At 36.6% G+C, this 15,277-nt stretch overlaps 1 protein-coding gene across 14 annotated transcripts in view; it reads right to left on the bottom strand.

Moving 5' to 3' along the window:
• Nucleotides 1-15,277, bottom strand: part of EPB41L3 (erythrocyte membrane protein band 4.1 like 3) — a 136,735-nt gene that overhangs the window by 50,673 nt on the left and 70,785 nt on the right. The window lies entirely within an intron of this gene.

Below are 15,277 nucleotides of genomic sequence, written 5' to 3'. Positions count from 1 at the left end.
CAGCCATTTAGAGGAAGGAAAAAGGCAGTCATCTGGTGGGGGGAATCCATCAGTTTAATTTACTGTAATACATAGTTATCAGATTTTTATCTAATCCTTCAAAGGTCTTTCAACATGACCTTGGATTCTAAAATGGATTAACTGGCAACAATTAAACTATTTTTTTGTGTGTGCAGTACCAACATTTCACATCTAATACATTAAGCATATCTAAGATTTAATGCATTAACAAGGCAGATATGAAAATTGATATACAACGTACATGCCAAAATAAGTATTCAGAAGACCTGTGTTGTGTATTACTATGTAACCATTATTATATTGGAAATTAGTTACTCAGTCCCTTAAAGCATGACCATTTAGGGAAAAGGATAAATATATGAGAGAAAAATAAGGCTTGAATTGTAGCTAGCTATATAATCTATGATGTGTTTGAAAAATATTTAATAATGTATGAAAATAAATTACATGCTAGCAAAGCTACCTAATAACATTGCTCAATGGATAGAAATAAGTGGTATGACAACAAAATGCTGCTCACTGGTTTAAATCTTCATAGATAATAACGTATCATTTCTGAATAATGCTCAACAATTTATAAAGTTTTCGCAAAAATTGGTTCTTCTGATGCTTCTATTGGTCTTCTGTTACCAGGTAAGAACACAGGTTCAGAGAAGTGAGCTGAGAGGGGCAGTGTCTTGTAACGGCCATGAGCTTGAACAGGTAACTCTGGGTCTGAATGTTCCTTATGTCCCTTGCAGCTATGTGAACCTGTTTTTCCTTCTGTAAAATGTGCATGATTCTACTTACTTCTTTGGAATGACTGACGTGAAAATAAAACAGAGTACTCAAATTCGGTCCAGTTGATGGCACATTTCAAGCATTCCACAAACGTCAACTGACAAATGGCAGGACAGGTAATGTAGACCTTAGGCATTTTTGCTGTCAGAGCACACATACAACTTCTTGTGGTGTCAATAAGCTTTTCCTTTAGACATCAATTACCTGCTCACTACTTAATTTGCTTTAGCTAGACTACATATTTGCACACACACCCCACACAAATATACATCAGTGTTCAGCCAAGTACTAATACTTTCTCAGTGAGTAAAAACAAACAAAATACAAGTAAGTAAACATTTCTCCTGTATCCTCAGACCCAGCAGACTACAGCCAGTCCCTCAATAGAGGAATTTTTTCTGAACATGTCACTGGCTGCCTTGAGCATGGTTTTAATTAGCTGTCTTCTGGCTGCTGTGTTTTTCCTTTTGTCTAACAGGTGGACATGATTTAGGTCAAGCACAGACCACTATACTAAGTGACTCTTAGTTTCTGGTTCCTTGTAATTTGATTTCTATTAATGACTCATAGCTATCTCTTGATTAGAAAAATTTTTTTTCTTACTAAATATTTTAAACACTATAAACAGTTCTTAAGATCATCCTTTGGTCTTGGTCCATTCTTCACAGTTGAGAGGCTTGTTTGGGTTTTTGTTTTGTTTTGTTTTGTTTTGTTTTTGGCCCTAAGAACCAAAATCAGTTGTCTAGAATCTATGTAAACAATGTAATTCCTACCTGCTAAATATCATCATCACAACCAGCAGCTAGCTGGATGACATTAGAAAAGGCTTTTAAGAATTTTGGCCTTTGTTTTCTCATCCCTGAGTGAGGATGTAAGATGCTATGGAGCAAGGTAATCATTGGCTTGAGACTATAAATGGACCCCCTTTGCTCATGGCAAACATTGCTAACGATTATAGCACTCTTTGCCATGGAGTTCAGATGCAGCCAATGACCGGAGGACAGGGACTTGGGAATATTTTCTAGCCCTGGATCCTCTCTGGATTAAAAAATTAATACTCCCCAAAATTCTTGACTCTGTTGACTCAGATGATTTTTTTTCTAGCACATTATTTGACTTATTTCTACTTGCTGATATATGTGTATATCTGTAGGTGATAACATATAACTAAAGCTCAACAATCAGATTGGAACTTTCAGAGAATTTATGTTAAATATCTGGTTCCAAAAAAACATGACGTTCATTAAGTGATAAAATCTAAGAACCTTACTGCCATTTGGTGTGTTTATATATAGTCATAATGAGTAAAAACTTGAGATTAAAAAAGTTGATACTAAATCATTGAAGAATTTAGCTGACCAGAGAAGACTATGAGCTTTTAGGCTTATTTGCTATTTCTTATGAGTTGTTAAGTCGTGCCTCTGACTCAAAGGCATTCGCAGTTCGTGTGACTATATTCACTATTAACACTCAAACCTGAAAGGTTGCTTTTGCTTTTCTAGGATAGCAAAACAATGCTGGGCTGCCATCTTTGTGTCCTCTTTATTCCACTGAAAAAAATTGCATTTCTGTTTCTGATAGAGTAAATGGGGATATTGCAGGCCAGCAACCTGAAAGACCTTATATAGCCTAAGAATGGTAAAGTCTTAAGCAATTAGAACAACTCTCATTTTAACTATTTTAATTTCCTCTTTATTTTTATTAAAAACTTTTCCAAATTGACTTATGAAATTGTTGGATGTTAAAAGAAGTGTGTCAAAGAGAAAAACTTTTAAGACAATAAAAAGACAAAAAACAGACTAGAAGAAAATATTTTCAAACACATGTCTGATGAAGGACTGGTATCCAAAATATACAAAGAACTCTTAAAATTCAACAGTAAGAAAATAGCCAAATTAAAAAATGGGCTAAAGATCTGAATAGATACCTCATCAAAGAAGATGTAAAACAAGCATGTGAAAAGATGTTCAACATCATATGTTATTAGAAAAATCACAAATTTAAACAAGATACAATTACACTCTATTGGAATGGCTAAAATTCAAAATACAGAAAACACTGAATACTGACAAAGATGTGGAGCAACAGTAATTCATACTCTTTGTTGGTGGAAGTGAAAAATGGTGCAGCAACTTTGGAAGACAGTCTAGTAGCTTCTTAGAAAAGAAAATGACCTCTGACTATATGGTGTAGCAATCATGTCCCTTGGTATTTACACAAGGGAACTGAAAACTTACGTACACAAAAAACCCTGCACACAAATATTTATAGCAGCTTTATTCAATATTGCCAAAACATGGAAGCAATTAAGATGCCTTTCATTAGGTAAATAGATAGATAAACTGTGTTACAATCTGGACAATGTAACATTACCCAGCACTAAAATGAAATGAGCTATCCAGCCATGAAAAGACACGGAGGAACCTCAAATGCATATTACTCAGTGGAAGAAGCAATATGAAAAGGCTACAAACTGCATTATTTCAACTATATGATATTCTGGAAAAGGCAAAACTATGAAGACAATAAAAAGGTCAGTGGTTGCCAGGATTAGGTTTGTGTGGGGGGATGACTAGGTGAGGCACAGAGAACTTTAAGGGCAGTAAAATTACTTAGCATGATACTATAATGGTAGATACACATCATTTATACACATGCCAAAACCCACACAGAAGGTACCACACAAAGGTTTATTCACATAGGAGGTACCTCACGTAAACTATGGACTTTCACTAATAATATGCGTCAAAATTGGTCCATCAATTACAACAAATGTAGCACACTAAAGTGAAGTGTTAAAAATAAGGAAAGAGGGAGAGTGAAAGGGATTACATGAGAACTTTCTGTACTTTCTGCTCAATTTTTCTAAAACCTAAAACTGCTCAAAAAGTTTATTAATGACTTATTTTAAATTTCTTATAAATTAATTAAATACTTTAAAAGGTTAATAAAGGTAAACTCCAAATGACTTTAAATTTTTATTAAGTAAAATAAGGCAGTCAGAGGAAGACAAATACCATATGCTCTTCACTTATATGTGGAATGTAATGAACAAAATAAACTGATGAACAAAATAGAAATAAAGGCAGAGATGCACTGAACAGACTGACAGCTGTCAGAGGGGGGAGAGGAAGGAGAGAATGAATGAAAGAAGGGGTCAGGATTAATCAAAGAACATATATGCATAACCCATGGACACGGGCAACAGTGTGGTGATGGCCAGAGGGAAGGGGGGTGGGGGCTGGGTGGAGGTGGGCACGGGGAGGAAATGGGAACATCTATAACAGTGTCAATAATAAAAAATAAAGAAATTTTATTGAGTAAACATTTCAGAAAATTAAAAAGCATTAGTCACAACACATACAAAACTCAAGGCTAGACTGCCATCCTCCTCCAACCCAGGTACACAGACACACCCGGGAACTCAAGTCTAAAATGCCTGCCAGCCAAGCCAAGATGATCTAGTAATGAACATAACCAGCGCAACAGATCAAAGTGATTCCTGGTGAGCTACACTGCCCAGCTAAGTAATGCAAACTAGAAACAACTGAAAATGATATATTAGCTAAGATTCAGAGGCTTTCGGTAGGCACTAAATTCAACAAGATATGCCCGTCATCACCACTCAAATATAGCAGATGAAATAAGCTTTTCTGCAGCATTAATAAAACTTCCTGCAAGTCGAGGATCATTCAAGATTTTTACAATAATTTTTGTAAAACACTGGTTTTCAATGTATGGCTCATTAGTCAGCATGACTTGGAAAGTTTGTATTAAAATTTTTATTTTCACTTGTCCACTTGGAGTAGCATTTTTTAAAAATTAGTTTTTACATGTTTTAGTATGGGGATTTCAAACATATTAAAAAACTAAGCGGTATAATGAAACCCTGCAGACTCATCACCCAGTTTCAACAAATGCCTTTTATTCTGAAGCATCTCAGCAAATAATATTATCTCTATATGTCTTCATATGTAACTCTACTTTTAAAAAAAAAATCTCAATACCTTCATCACATTTAAACAAAATTTGCAATTAGCCCTTAATGTCATCAAATACCTAGACAGTATTTTAACTTCCCTGTTCTTTTTCTTTTTCAGTTTGTTGGATAAGTCCATACACTGCACTGGCTGACATATCTCTAGTTTCTATCTGCAAATTACCCATTTATCTTGGTTTTTCCCTTGAAATTAATTTGTCCAAGACACCAAGCCATTTGCTTGTAGTTTCCTCAACCCAGACATTGCTGTTTTTATCTCCATAGTGTAATTTAACTCCTTTGTCTGTCTCCTGTATTTCCTGTAAATGGTAGTTAAGTCTAGAAGCTTGATCACATTCTAATTTGACCAATTTCCATAAGTGATGCTGTGTAATTTCATCAGAAGGCATAAAACGAACCTTGCCTTTTTTGTGATATTGGCAATCACTGATGATTGCCCATATTTATTCATTTGAGTTTGCAAGATGGGGATATTCTAATCCTAATCATTCCTCCTCTCTTTATTAGTTACAGTGTGTCTATAAAGAGATACTGGACTTCTCTTTGTGGGACTGTTTATCCAGTGACACAATTTGATGATTCAATTCAGGATCAGTGCTCAACCTTCCCTTTGTCCATTTTCAAGATAAGTTGGCTCTCTAGGATCATCCAAAAGTCACCTATTAGATTTTTTGTCTGGTACAAACTCATGGTTCAAACTCATGGATTGAAACAGGTTTGATGTGTTTCAACCCACTGCAGGTATTACCCATATTGATTCTCCACTGTGCCCAAATGCTCTGCCTTGCCTGTTGCCTGTCAAGACTCTCTCATCCTTCACAAAGCTCTTCCAGTGCCACTTCTTTAGAGCATTTCCTGTCTTGCCAGCCAAATGTGATTTCTTTCTACTTTGGACATTTTGGCACTTTGATAGCACCAAGAGGGCACTTTCCATATTCTGCTTTATATCACACCTGTCCCTCTGTATACTCACATTATATTCCTACTGGCTATAAAGACATCCCCAGTGGCACCATGCCTTCTGTAATTAATCTTTAATGGGGACTCATTTTGGTCAATACCATTAAGAGATTAAAAAGGTAAAGTTGATGAAACTTTATATAATTTTTTCTTGCTAGCATATCATAACCAATGTCATAGAAGCAATATTTTTAAAATATTGGTTTTCAACTGTGGATCGTGGGAGCGTTTAAAAAATGCCAGTGCCCAAGAACCCACCTCAAGTCAAATAAATCAGAATAAGTTAGGCTCAGAGCACATGCATGTTTTTAAGATCCCCAGATGATCCATGCAGGTATGGCTGTAAGTTGTAAATTATATCTATACCTTAAAAATTCTAAACTATAAGGAGTCTAAAACAATTTTTTTTTTAGAAAATGTGTAACTTTTTCAGATTTAGTTTAGGCCCAAACCAGTTTCTTTTAGGCCTCTGGGACAAATATACCCATAGCTGCATTATAAAATTTATTTACACACACACACATACACTTAAAATCTTAAGATATTCTTTTCAACAAATTTTCCTGAGAAATTTAAGTTCTCAAGAATAACCAGTCAAATGCTGAATGAAAATGATACAGATGAGAAATGATAAACCACCAAACTGTTAAAAAAAAAATCACAACACAACAAACTTGTATTTAAAGCTATGAATAAAGTACAAGATGGGGCAAAGGTAGGTTTACAGTTGTGAGTACACAAAACACAGAATTTATCCTTTTATTATTATTTATTAATTACTGTATTATTTTCCATATGAATAACTAAATCTTCTTTTGCTTCACACTGTATATGAAATAGAAATGTTCTTAAATGTAAGTTTCATGTTTTTAAGGAGGACATTTTCCTTTTATGGAACTAAAATACAGTCTTTACTCAACAACCTGCTACATGACTAAAGAATGGTCCTGGTAGATTAATTCTCTTGATTTCTTCCTTTGTAACAGAGAAGAAGCATTAACAGCTTCCCTAGCAGGTTACAGAAGGGATTGGGAGGGACAAACAGAGGGCACTGAACCCAGGGAAAGGCTGAGTAAGGTGCTCTCAGGATTACAGCTACACCTGGCAGCGCATTCTCTACTTGAGGTGAGCATTGCCTTAAGTCCCTAGAAATCATTTCTTAATCCATGCTTCAGCCAACAGGTGCAAAAGCAGGAAGCATAGGTTGTACCAAGTCTTGGCACAAGACTTCAATAGCATTTGTTTTTTTTCTTTAGTCTCACAATGCTCTGCATCAGCCTGGTGAAGCTCTCCTTCAGCAAAGACTAACCACTGAAATTAGAAAAATTTGTAAAGTCATGTATAATAATGTAGCCTCAGAAGATGGGTTGCAGTTCTTCTCTATCCAGAGCTGCACAATAATGAAGAAAATGAGGCACAGCCAGCCTTTTTTGCCTGACAACAGGAGCTAACCAGCAGTCCCTACTTTTTAGGAGGGGAGGGGTGCAGGACCAAACCCACATCAGGATGTGTGTGTATCCTTAAGGCCCCTCAGAACGCATGTGTGCATTTCTTTAAACTATCACCCTGAAAAATAAAAGAACTAAAAAGCCTCTTGCTGTATTGCTTCAGCTTAAACCACTCACATTAATACAAGGAAACATAGACAATACAGAGAACCTTCAGGAAAACTGATACTACCCTTCGGCTATTTAGTAATTTGAGGGAGTGTTAATACTCTCAATCCCTATTCTACCACACATCTGCCTCAAACAGACCACTGATTTTCTTTTGGAAACATTTTTTCCTGGGTTTTCCTGTTTCTCAGTCAGATTCTTGATAGAAAAACATCCTAACACTGTCTTCCCTGAAATTTCAGTGGAGAGTGATTATTTTTTTCTTTTTAATCCACACGTGGAAAATACCAACAGGCTGTGGTCAATCCAGGAATAAAAGATGATGGTCCCTCATCTGTCACAACAGTGCATAAACCCCTGAGAGAGGTCTAAGGCTAAGAAGGTCTAAGAAGCAATATACGGCACCAGCTGCCCCACATGCATTTACTTCCTTGTTGTACTTTCTGGCTGAAGTGTACTTTGAATGTCAAGTTTAATAAGCACAGTAGAAAATCCACATCACTACTGCCAGAATCCATGCCCACAGGGGATCTTTAATGGGATCTTGCAGTCTAATCCCAAACGTGATCTCGGCAGCATATTCACAGAGTACTGACATACAAGGCAGAAATCAAATTTCTTCTGTCTAGATGTTACATATATTGCCAGCCCTTTCTTTAAATTCAAGAGGAATCAGCTTTTCAGAGAACCATGATGGTTACTTCTTTCAAACATTACTAAGTATGTCAATAATTATTCTGCCACACTGGGGTTTTTTGGGTTCTTTTTGTTATTTTTTCCCCTTCTTTTTCTTTGTGCAAACATTGACAACATTCTTGCTCAGTTTCAGCGATGATGGTCTGAAATATCCTGTTAAAATAGGAATATGGAACTATTCCCCAGTCTTGATAATTTTTAAACAAAACCGTGATTTCCTTGTCTAAATTATCTATGGATTATAATTTATCTAGCATTATTTAAACATCTTTAAAATGGATTTCCCTACCTAATGTAAGTTTGTTTTCATACCATTCTGTTCTAAGTGAGGTGTATCAGAAGCCCGGGGGCTGGGCCCTGCATCCACAACTAACTTGCTCTGTGAGGCTGGACAAGTTATTGAACTTTCCTCAGCTTCACCGTCTTCACTATAAAATGGAAATAATATTAGTACTAACTTGTAACATTGTTACATTAACTAAGATAAAATACAGGAAAGCATATTGCCTAGCTCATGGGAAGCAATAACCAATATATGCCAGTGATTATTAGTAGGCCTTCTTGATGAAGAGCCAAATACATTTATGACTTATAATGCTGAAATTTGGGACAGAAACTGGTATACTACTGAAAGCCTACTTCTCTGTAGTAAAATCATAGAAAGCAAATCATTCTACTTCTCTTGTGGAAAACAAAAATCACTAAATTGAGAAAATTGCTTAAAATAGTGTAATTATCAGAAAACAGTGTACATTCAATGATGTTTTACAAACACACATAAAATGATTTTTAATAAGTATTAGGTATATTGGCATATTTTGGTATATCCTAGACCAAAACATAAAATAGTTACACATTTTCACATATATTGCATGTAGCACTGCCAAAACAAGAATTCTTTGTTAAAATGCAATAGAGTCCATCTATGTTTAGACTGTGATTACGTGCACAAATAATTTTAGCACACACATGACAAGGGATACTTTCTGCACAGTAAAGCCTCCAACTTTTTAAAAAAGAGGTCTTTTCTTTCAGGCACAATCTGTTTCTACCTTCATTTGTTGTAACAAATTCAGCCTCCATTCTAAATCAGACTTTTGTGCTCATAGACGTGCACTGTGGTAGATAACAGCTTCCCAGTAAAGCATGCTTCTTCTTGGCCAGCAAAAACATTGGGCTTAGTTTTTACAAAGAGTTTCACATCACACATATGAGACATTGGCAGCAAACTGTCAGACAACATTTCCTGCTGTTAATCTGCTAAGGATTCAGGTCACTAAGCCAATGTGTGCACAATGAATGCTGAAAAGGAAGCCAAAGAGAGGAAAGTCTGAAAGAGAGACAAACTTACACTTCCATCGTGGAAAATAACTGTAATACCTAATTCTCAATGACGTAAAAATCTGAGAAAATTTTTCCTGTGAGAGGAAGTACTTAATATCTTTCCTAAGACAATTTTTTTAAAAAAATCAAAAACTCAAATTGTGATTTATAATTCATCTGTTCAAATAAAGAGCTGTAGGCATTGCAAATACTGACAACAAAAATATGGCTTTTTTAAAACCCTCACCTGAGGATGTTTATTGATTTTAGTGAGGGAGGAAAGGAAGGAGAGGTAGAGGGAGAGGGACAAAAACATCTATGTGAGAGAGAAACACTGGTTGGTTGCCTCCCTCACATGCCTGGATTGGGGCTGGAACTTGCAACCTAGGTATGTGCCCTGATTGGGAATCGAACCTGCAACCTTTAGGTACATAGGAGAGATGTTCCAACCAACTAAACCACCTGGCCGGGGCACAAACACAAACTTTAATAACTCAATTTAATAAGAATAGATTTGAAGCACTGTCACTTTTTAAATCTATGTCACTAATGATCAAAACAATATAATATTGTCATTGCTTTAAAAAAATATGTACAAAGTGAAACTGTATCCTTTCCACCCATCTTTTAGCCTCTAAACAGGGCAAGGCTCTGAGTGAGCAGAACAGAAAGGATATCAGAGTTATTACACAAACTACTCACATAATATAAAAATGTAATTACAGCTTGAACACAGGGATTAAAGAATACCCCCTCCTCTCTCTGCTCCTGCATGCAGTCGATAATTCACGTGTAACTTCTGACACTCCCAAAACTTAACTACTAATAGCCTACTGTTGACCGAAAATCTTACCAATAACACAGACCATTGATAAATGCATATTTTATATGTTACATGTATTATATATTGTATTATTACAATAAAAGAAGCTAGGGAAAAGGTATCAAGAAAATCATAAAGAACAGAAAATACATTTACAGTATTTATGGAAAAATCGCAAATAAATGGAAGTGTGCAGTTTAAACCAGTGTTGTTCAAGAATCGACTATCATTTTACCAATCAAATATAAGCTTTTACATTAAAAATATGATATATAAGAAAATATAAATAAATATTTGGTAAAAAATAGGAAGGGTGATCACACTTTAAATGATACTTAGATCAGTTGTGTCTTCATCTGAGCTTAGTTTAAAACCCAGTAGTAGATAGGGGAAAAGCCTATTTAATCATTAAATATTTTGATTCTATATACATTTTCTTCAACTTTTTATGACTCATTTAACAGCCCATCTGTGCCACTCTGGGATATAGCGGGATCTACACGTCAAAGGTTGGTATTATTTTGTGACACTACTTTATCAGGGCGCCTTGAGTTAACACTGCCTGAGCTCACAATCCGGAGAAGCCAGCGCTAATCCTCTGCCTGTCATTTTCACTCTGGTGAGTGAGCGTGGGGAGGGGCTGCTCAAGCCTGCTAAGAATGGAGGCCTGGTCCCAGTTCTAGGACTGGACCGACAGCCCCGTTCTCCTCAGGTCAGCACGTAAAAGAACGTGGAGCAACACAAAGTCAGCCTCCCTGCAGCACTCCCAAGAGCACATTTAATTGAGTGTACAATGGCGACTTCTTTAAGTTTTGTAGATAAAAATTTTTAAAAGCACAAATAGCATTAATAAATGGTCGTAAATAACAATTATTGAAAGGATAAGGCAAACTGAATCAAAAAACGAAATCGCTTTTAACGTAGGTATAACTATTTGACCTAATAAACAACTATAATTCTTTTATACACAGGAAAACTTAAAACATTCTTTTCAAACAATAAGTAAAATACTACACACTTATTCAGATTATTCTGAGTTTTTTCCTGTGCTTATAAGAGAGCCACTGTCTTTCCTGGAGCTTGCCTGTGCTCAGGGTTGAACTGAGAAACTCAAGACTGAGGCATTTTTCAACATTTGTGTCCATGTAGGGACTCAGGTTATGTTGATTCTTCTCTTTAAGTGTTGTTCCTATAAACCAATCCTACCTGCTCTCAGCTGGTTTAGCAACGACTGTGTGGCACAGAGCAAAATGCCTAGATCTAGGACGCCTGGTAGAATGTGAAGTGAAATTCCAAGACAGTCACTCTCGAAATTTCATTAAATGTATTTTAACAGGGAGAATAAGTCTGTGGGAAGGTGAGTATGTTCCTATCGGATTTAGTAGTGAGAGCCGCTCTGGGACACAGCCAGCCAGTGTGAATGTGGTAAGATCCTTTCACGGCCTGGGAGGCCCTGCATGCCTCCTCTTCAGCCTCAGTAACCAAAATACCCCGGCCACCTTCACAGCCTCCTGCACCCACGATCTTCACACCTGGAATGGTCCACCTGCCCATCTTTCAGATCTCCACTCCAGCACTCCGTCCTCAGGATTCCATCCCGGGCCTCCAGGACCGGGTCAAAGCCCAGAGAAGGTTCTCACAGCTCCTGCACTGCCCTTGTCATTTTCATGACAGCAATTTTATATTGGTTTATTATATATAATAAACCCATTTTATATTGGTTGGTATTATGATTTGAGTAACGCAAACATTAGCCTCTCAGGTAAGCAGTTTAAACTCACGATTAGATTCCCAGAATGTCAACTGGTACCTGGTATGGAGTAGAGTTATTACTATTTTTAAATAGGAAAGAAAAATCAAGCTAAGTAAATGCATCTGTGGTTGATTTCCTGTTTCAAAACTCTTCAAAAACTGCCCTGATCTTTGAAATTTGTTCATGACAGATTTAATTACATTTTTCAAACACATGGCTATAATCTACTCTGGCTACATCTAGACTGTTGGACTCCCCCACCCTATTTTTTGCAAGAAAGGAATACTTCCACAAATAAAACACCTATTAGTTTTTAACATTCTACTTGTAATGTTACAGATTAACTTGCTGAAAAATTTCTCAGGTTCTCCTCAAGGGTCAAGTGGTCTTGAACTGTGACTGTACTCCATTACTTTCATTTGATACGCATTTGAAACACCCCTCATATTGAAACAGACCCCCATAAGGTGGATCATGGTTTTTAAGGACCTTCCTTGGCTAAACTGCATTAGAGCAGCCTGACCTCCAAGGTATCACCAGATCTGCATCTTCACACCACTTGCTTAGTAGGTCTGTCTTTTGATGAATGTCACCTGGATTCTCTTTCTAAAATTTTCTTTAAAACTCCTGGATAGGCAGGAAAAAAATTCCCTCTTCCCTAACTACAGGAGAACAGAAAGATGAACATGTGGATAGCAGATTGGAGAATTAACTATGAAGTGTGCAGTTGGTCCTGCTACATAAAAGCTTTTCTAAAGCTGAAATCAATATTTGTGTAGCAGTCACAATATTTAATGGGCTTCCAGTTAATAAGCCTATAAAGGAAAGGAACTCATTTACATAACTAGGCATATAATTTGCTTTGAGGTTCTCTTGAAGAATACAGAATAAATTATATTGCTCATGCTTCAAAGATTTTCTGAGCTGAAATCATTAAAGTCATGATCTACGTAGCACAGTGTTGGGGTCTCCACAATGGCCTTGAACCCAATGTTTGAGGTGTATCTTAACATCACTCTCAGGCATCTCCATGGCCCATGTCCTTGTGGAAGGTGGATGACGACATCTCTCTGTGAACATGTTCTTGTCAAGTGCTCCCCTCTCCTGAGAAGTCACTATCATCCCGACTTCTACTATTAAAAAATATACTTTCCTATCAAAATGACAAAATAGACACCTGCACATCTAAAATACTTAATGAGGAACACAATCTCAAACTGACAAATCATTACTGAATGTTTACTAAAGGTTTGACCGAGAGAAATCATAGTCATTGAGAGTTTCCCGATGGCTTTCCTTGATCTACTCCTGGAACAATCTGGCAGAGATCTGCAGTAGAGAGTTTTTCTCAAATGTCTAAACCTGGATTAAACATGCTTCTTTTGAGCAGCTGGGGAGTGTTTATTGTGTGGACACGGTGAGGCAAGGTTTCCTCCTCAGTGCCCACTCCAATGCTTGGAACACCAGTTTTGTGTTCGACACTCACTCCAGCTTCTTACTTTGCTTTTCTTCATCCTGCTTTCTATTTATTTATTTTCTTCTCATTATATTAAATGTATTTACGTAAAACACCTTAACTCCCTGTTAGAACATGGTGGGGTAAAAATAATAGAAGCCCTAAAATAAAACACATTTTCGAAACACATTGCATTTATAACTTTGGTTGGGGTTTTTCTTACAATGATGAATTCTTGACTGTTGTACTATTAAATACTCTGCATGTTATGGCATTCTGGATAGTATTTTTTTTCTAAAGGAATAACTGAGACATAACTGAAGCATTTTGCTTGGGGTAATCATCTAAGACCATTCATGGTCTTTACAGGCTCAGTCTAACGGCATTTCCCTAAAGAAAGTGGTGGCTCTTCAGTGACTTTATTTGCTGTCACCATGGCATTCCATAAGAAATAACAAGTCTCTTTATTCCTTTGAGTTTTCCATGCACCATCATAAGAACCACTTCCTTGTGTGGCTGTACATCTGCACACCATCACTCATTCCTATAAGCAGCAGTGGGCAAAATGAGGTGCATTCCTAAGTGTAAATAAGACTCAGAGATAGGGTTTTCTTTCACTATTATTAGAAAATGACTCCAAATGTACATACCAGTTAAACCCAGCTGTCTGTCACATTGAACAACTACATTCCCACACAGCAAAGATGTTTGGTTTGTTGACAAAAAGAAACCTCCACTGATGCAAGCATTTCATGAATTAATATCTCATCAGACCACTTTAATTTGCCATTTGCAGAGATATCCTGGACCCTGATTGCAGGAAACAGTCACTAAGCAACTAACAAAATAGGGCAGTCTTGGCAGGATAAGCAATAGGAACAGCTAAATTCCATTTAACAAGAAAGAAAATATCCTTAATAGTTGCCTGACAAGGGAAATAACAAGTTATAAGAAATTAATGTTACTGATCGAAATGGTATGTGAACCAACAAAAAGCACCCACAACTTGAAATCCTTGACCTCTTTCAGAAGAAACAAATGAAAAGCTTATAAATACATTGGCTGGTCAGAGGAAAAGAATCCATTGCTTCTCTGCTGTAGAAAAGGAACTGCATCAGGCGTTTAGCACTAGATGCCCTTCTGCCCTGAACCAGAAGGACCAGGAGTGGAGGTGGAGTATTACCTGAATGAAGAGCGGGGCATCACCATAGTCCCAATCTGGAAAACTGCTACAGACATAAGGGATTTATTTTTTCTAATTTGAGACAAAAAATTTTCTAAATAACAGTGCTCCTTTACTGTTTAGAGTATAATTATGGTACCTTAAAAATCACAATTATACAATGTGCTAATGTACAACCACTCTTAGTAGTCTTTTCAATTTGTTCAAAAAAATTAGGGATTAGTCGTTCCTTAGCTGGTGCAGCCAGTACGGAAAACAATGTGGAAGTTTCTTAAAAATTATGAATAGGACTACTATATGACTCAGCGATCCTTCTTCTGGGTATTTATCCAAAGAACATGAAAATACACTTTAAAGGTATAGGTATCCCTTTGTTCATTGCAGCATTATTTACAATAGCCAAGATATGGAAACATCCTAAGTGTCCATTGACAGATGACTGGATTAAAAGGTGTGATACACACACACACACACACACACACACACACACACACACACACACACAGAGGAATATTACTTGGCCATAAAAAATGAAATACTGCCATTTGCAACAACATGGATGGATCTTAAGGGTATTATAATAGGCGAAATAAATCAGATGGAAAAGGGCCAAAACCATATTATTTCATTCATCTGTGGAATATAAAACAAAAAAGTAACAAACTA

Source organism: Pteronotus mesoamericanus, unplaced genomic scaffold, assembly GCF_021234165.1.
Source record: "Pteronotus mesoamericanus isolate MK-2021 breed Mesoamerican mustached bat unplaced genomic scaffold, CSHL_Meso_final scaffold_118, whole genome shotgun sequence".
Classification (NCBI taxonomy): Eukaryota; Metazoa; Chordata; class Mammalia; order Chiroptera; family Mormoopidae; genus Pteronotus; species Pteronotus mesoamericanus.
This window is presented reverse-complemented; position numbering and strand designations above follow the sequence as displayed.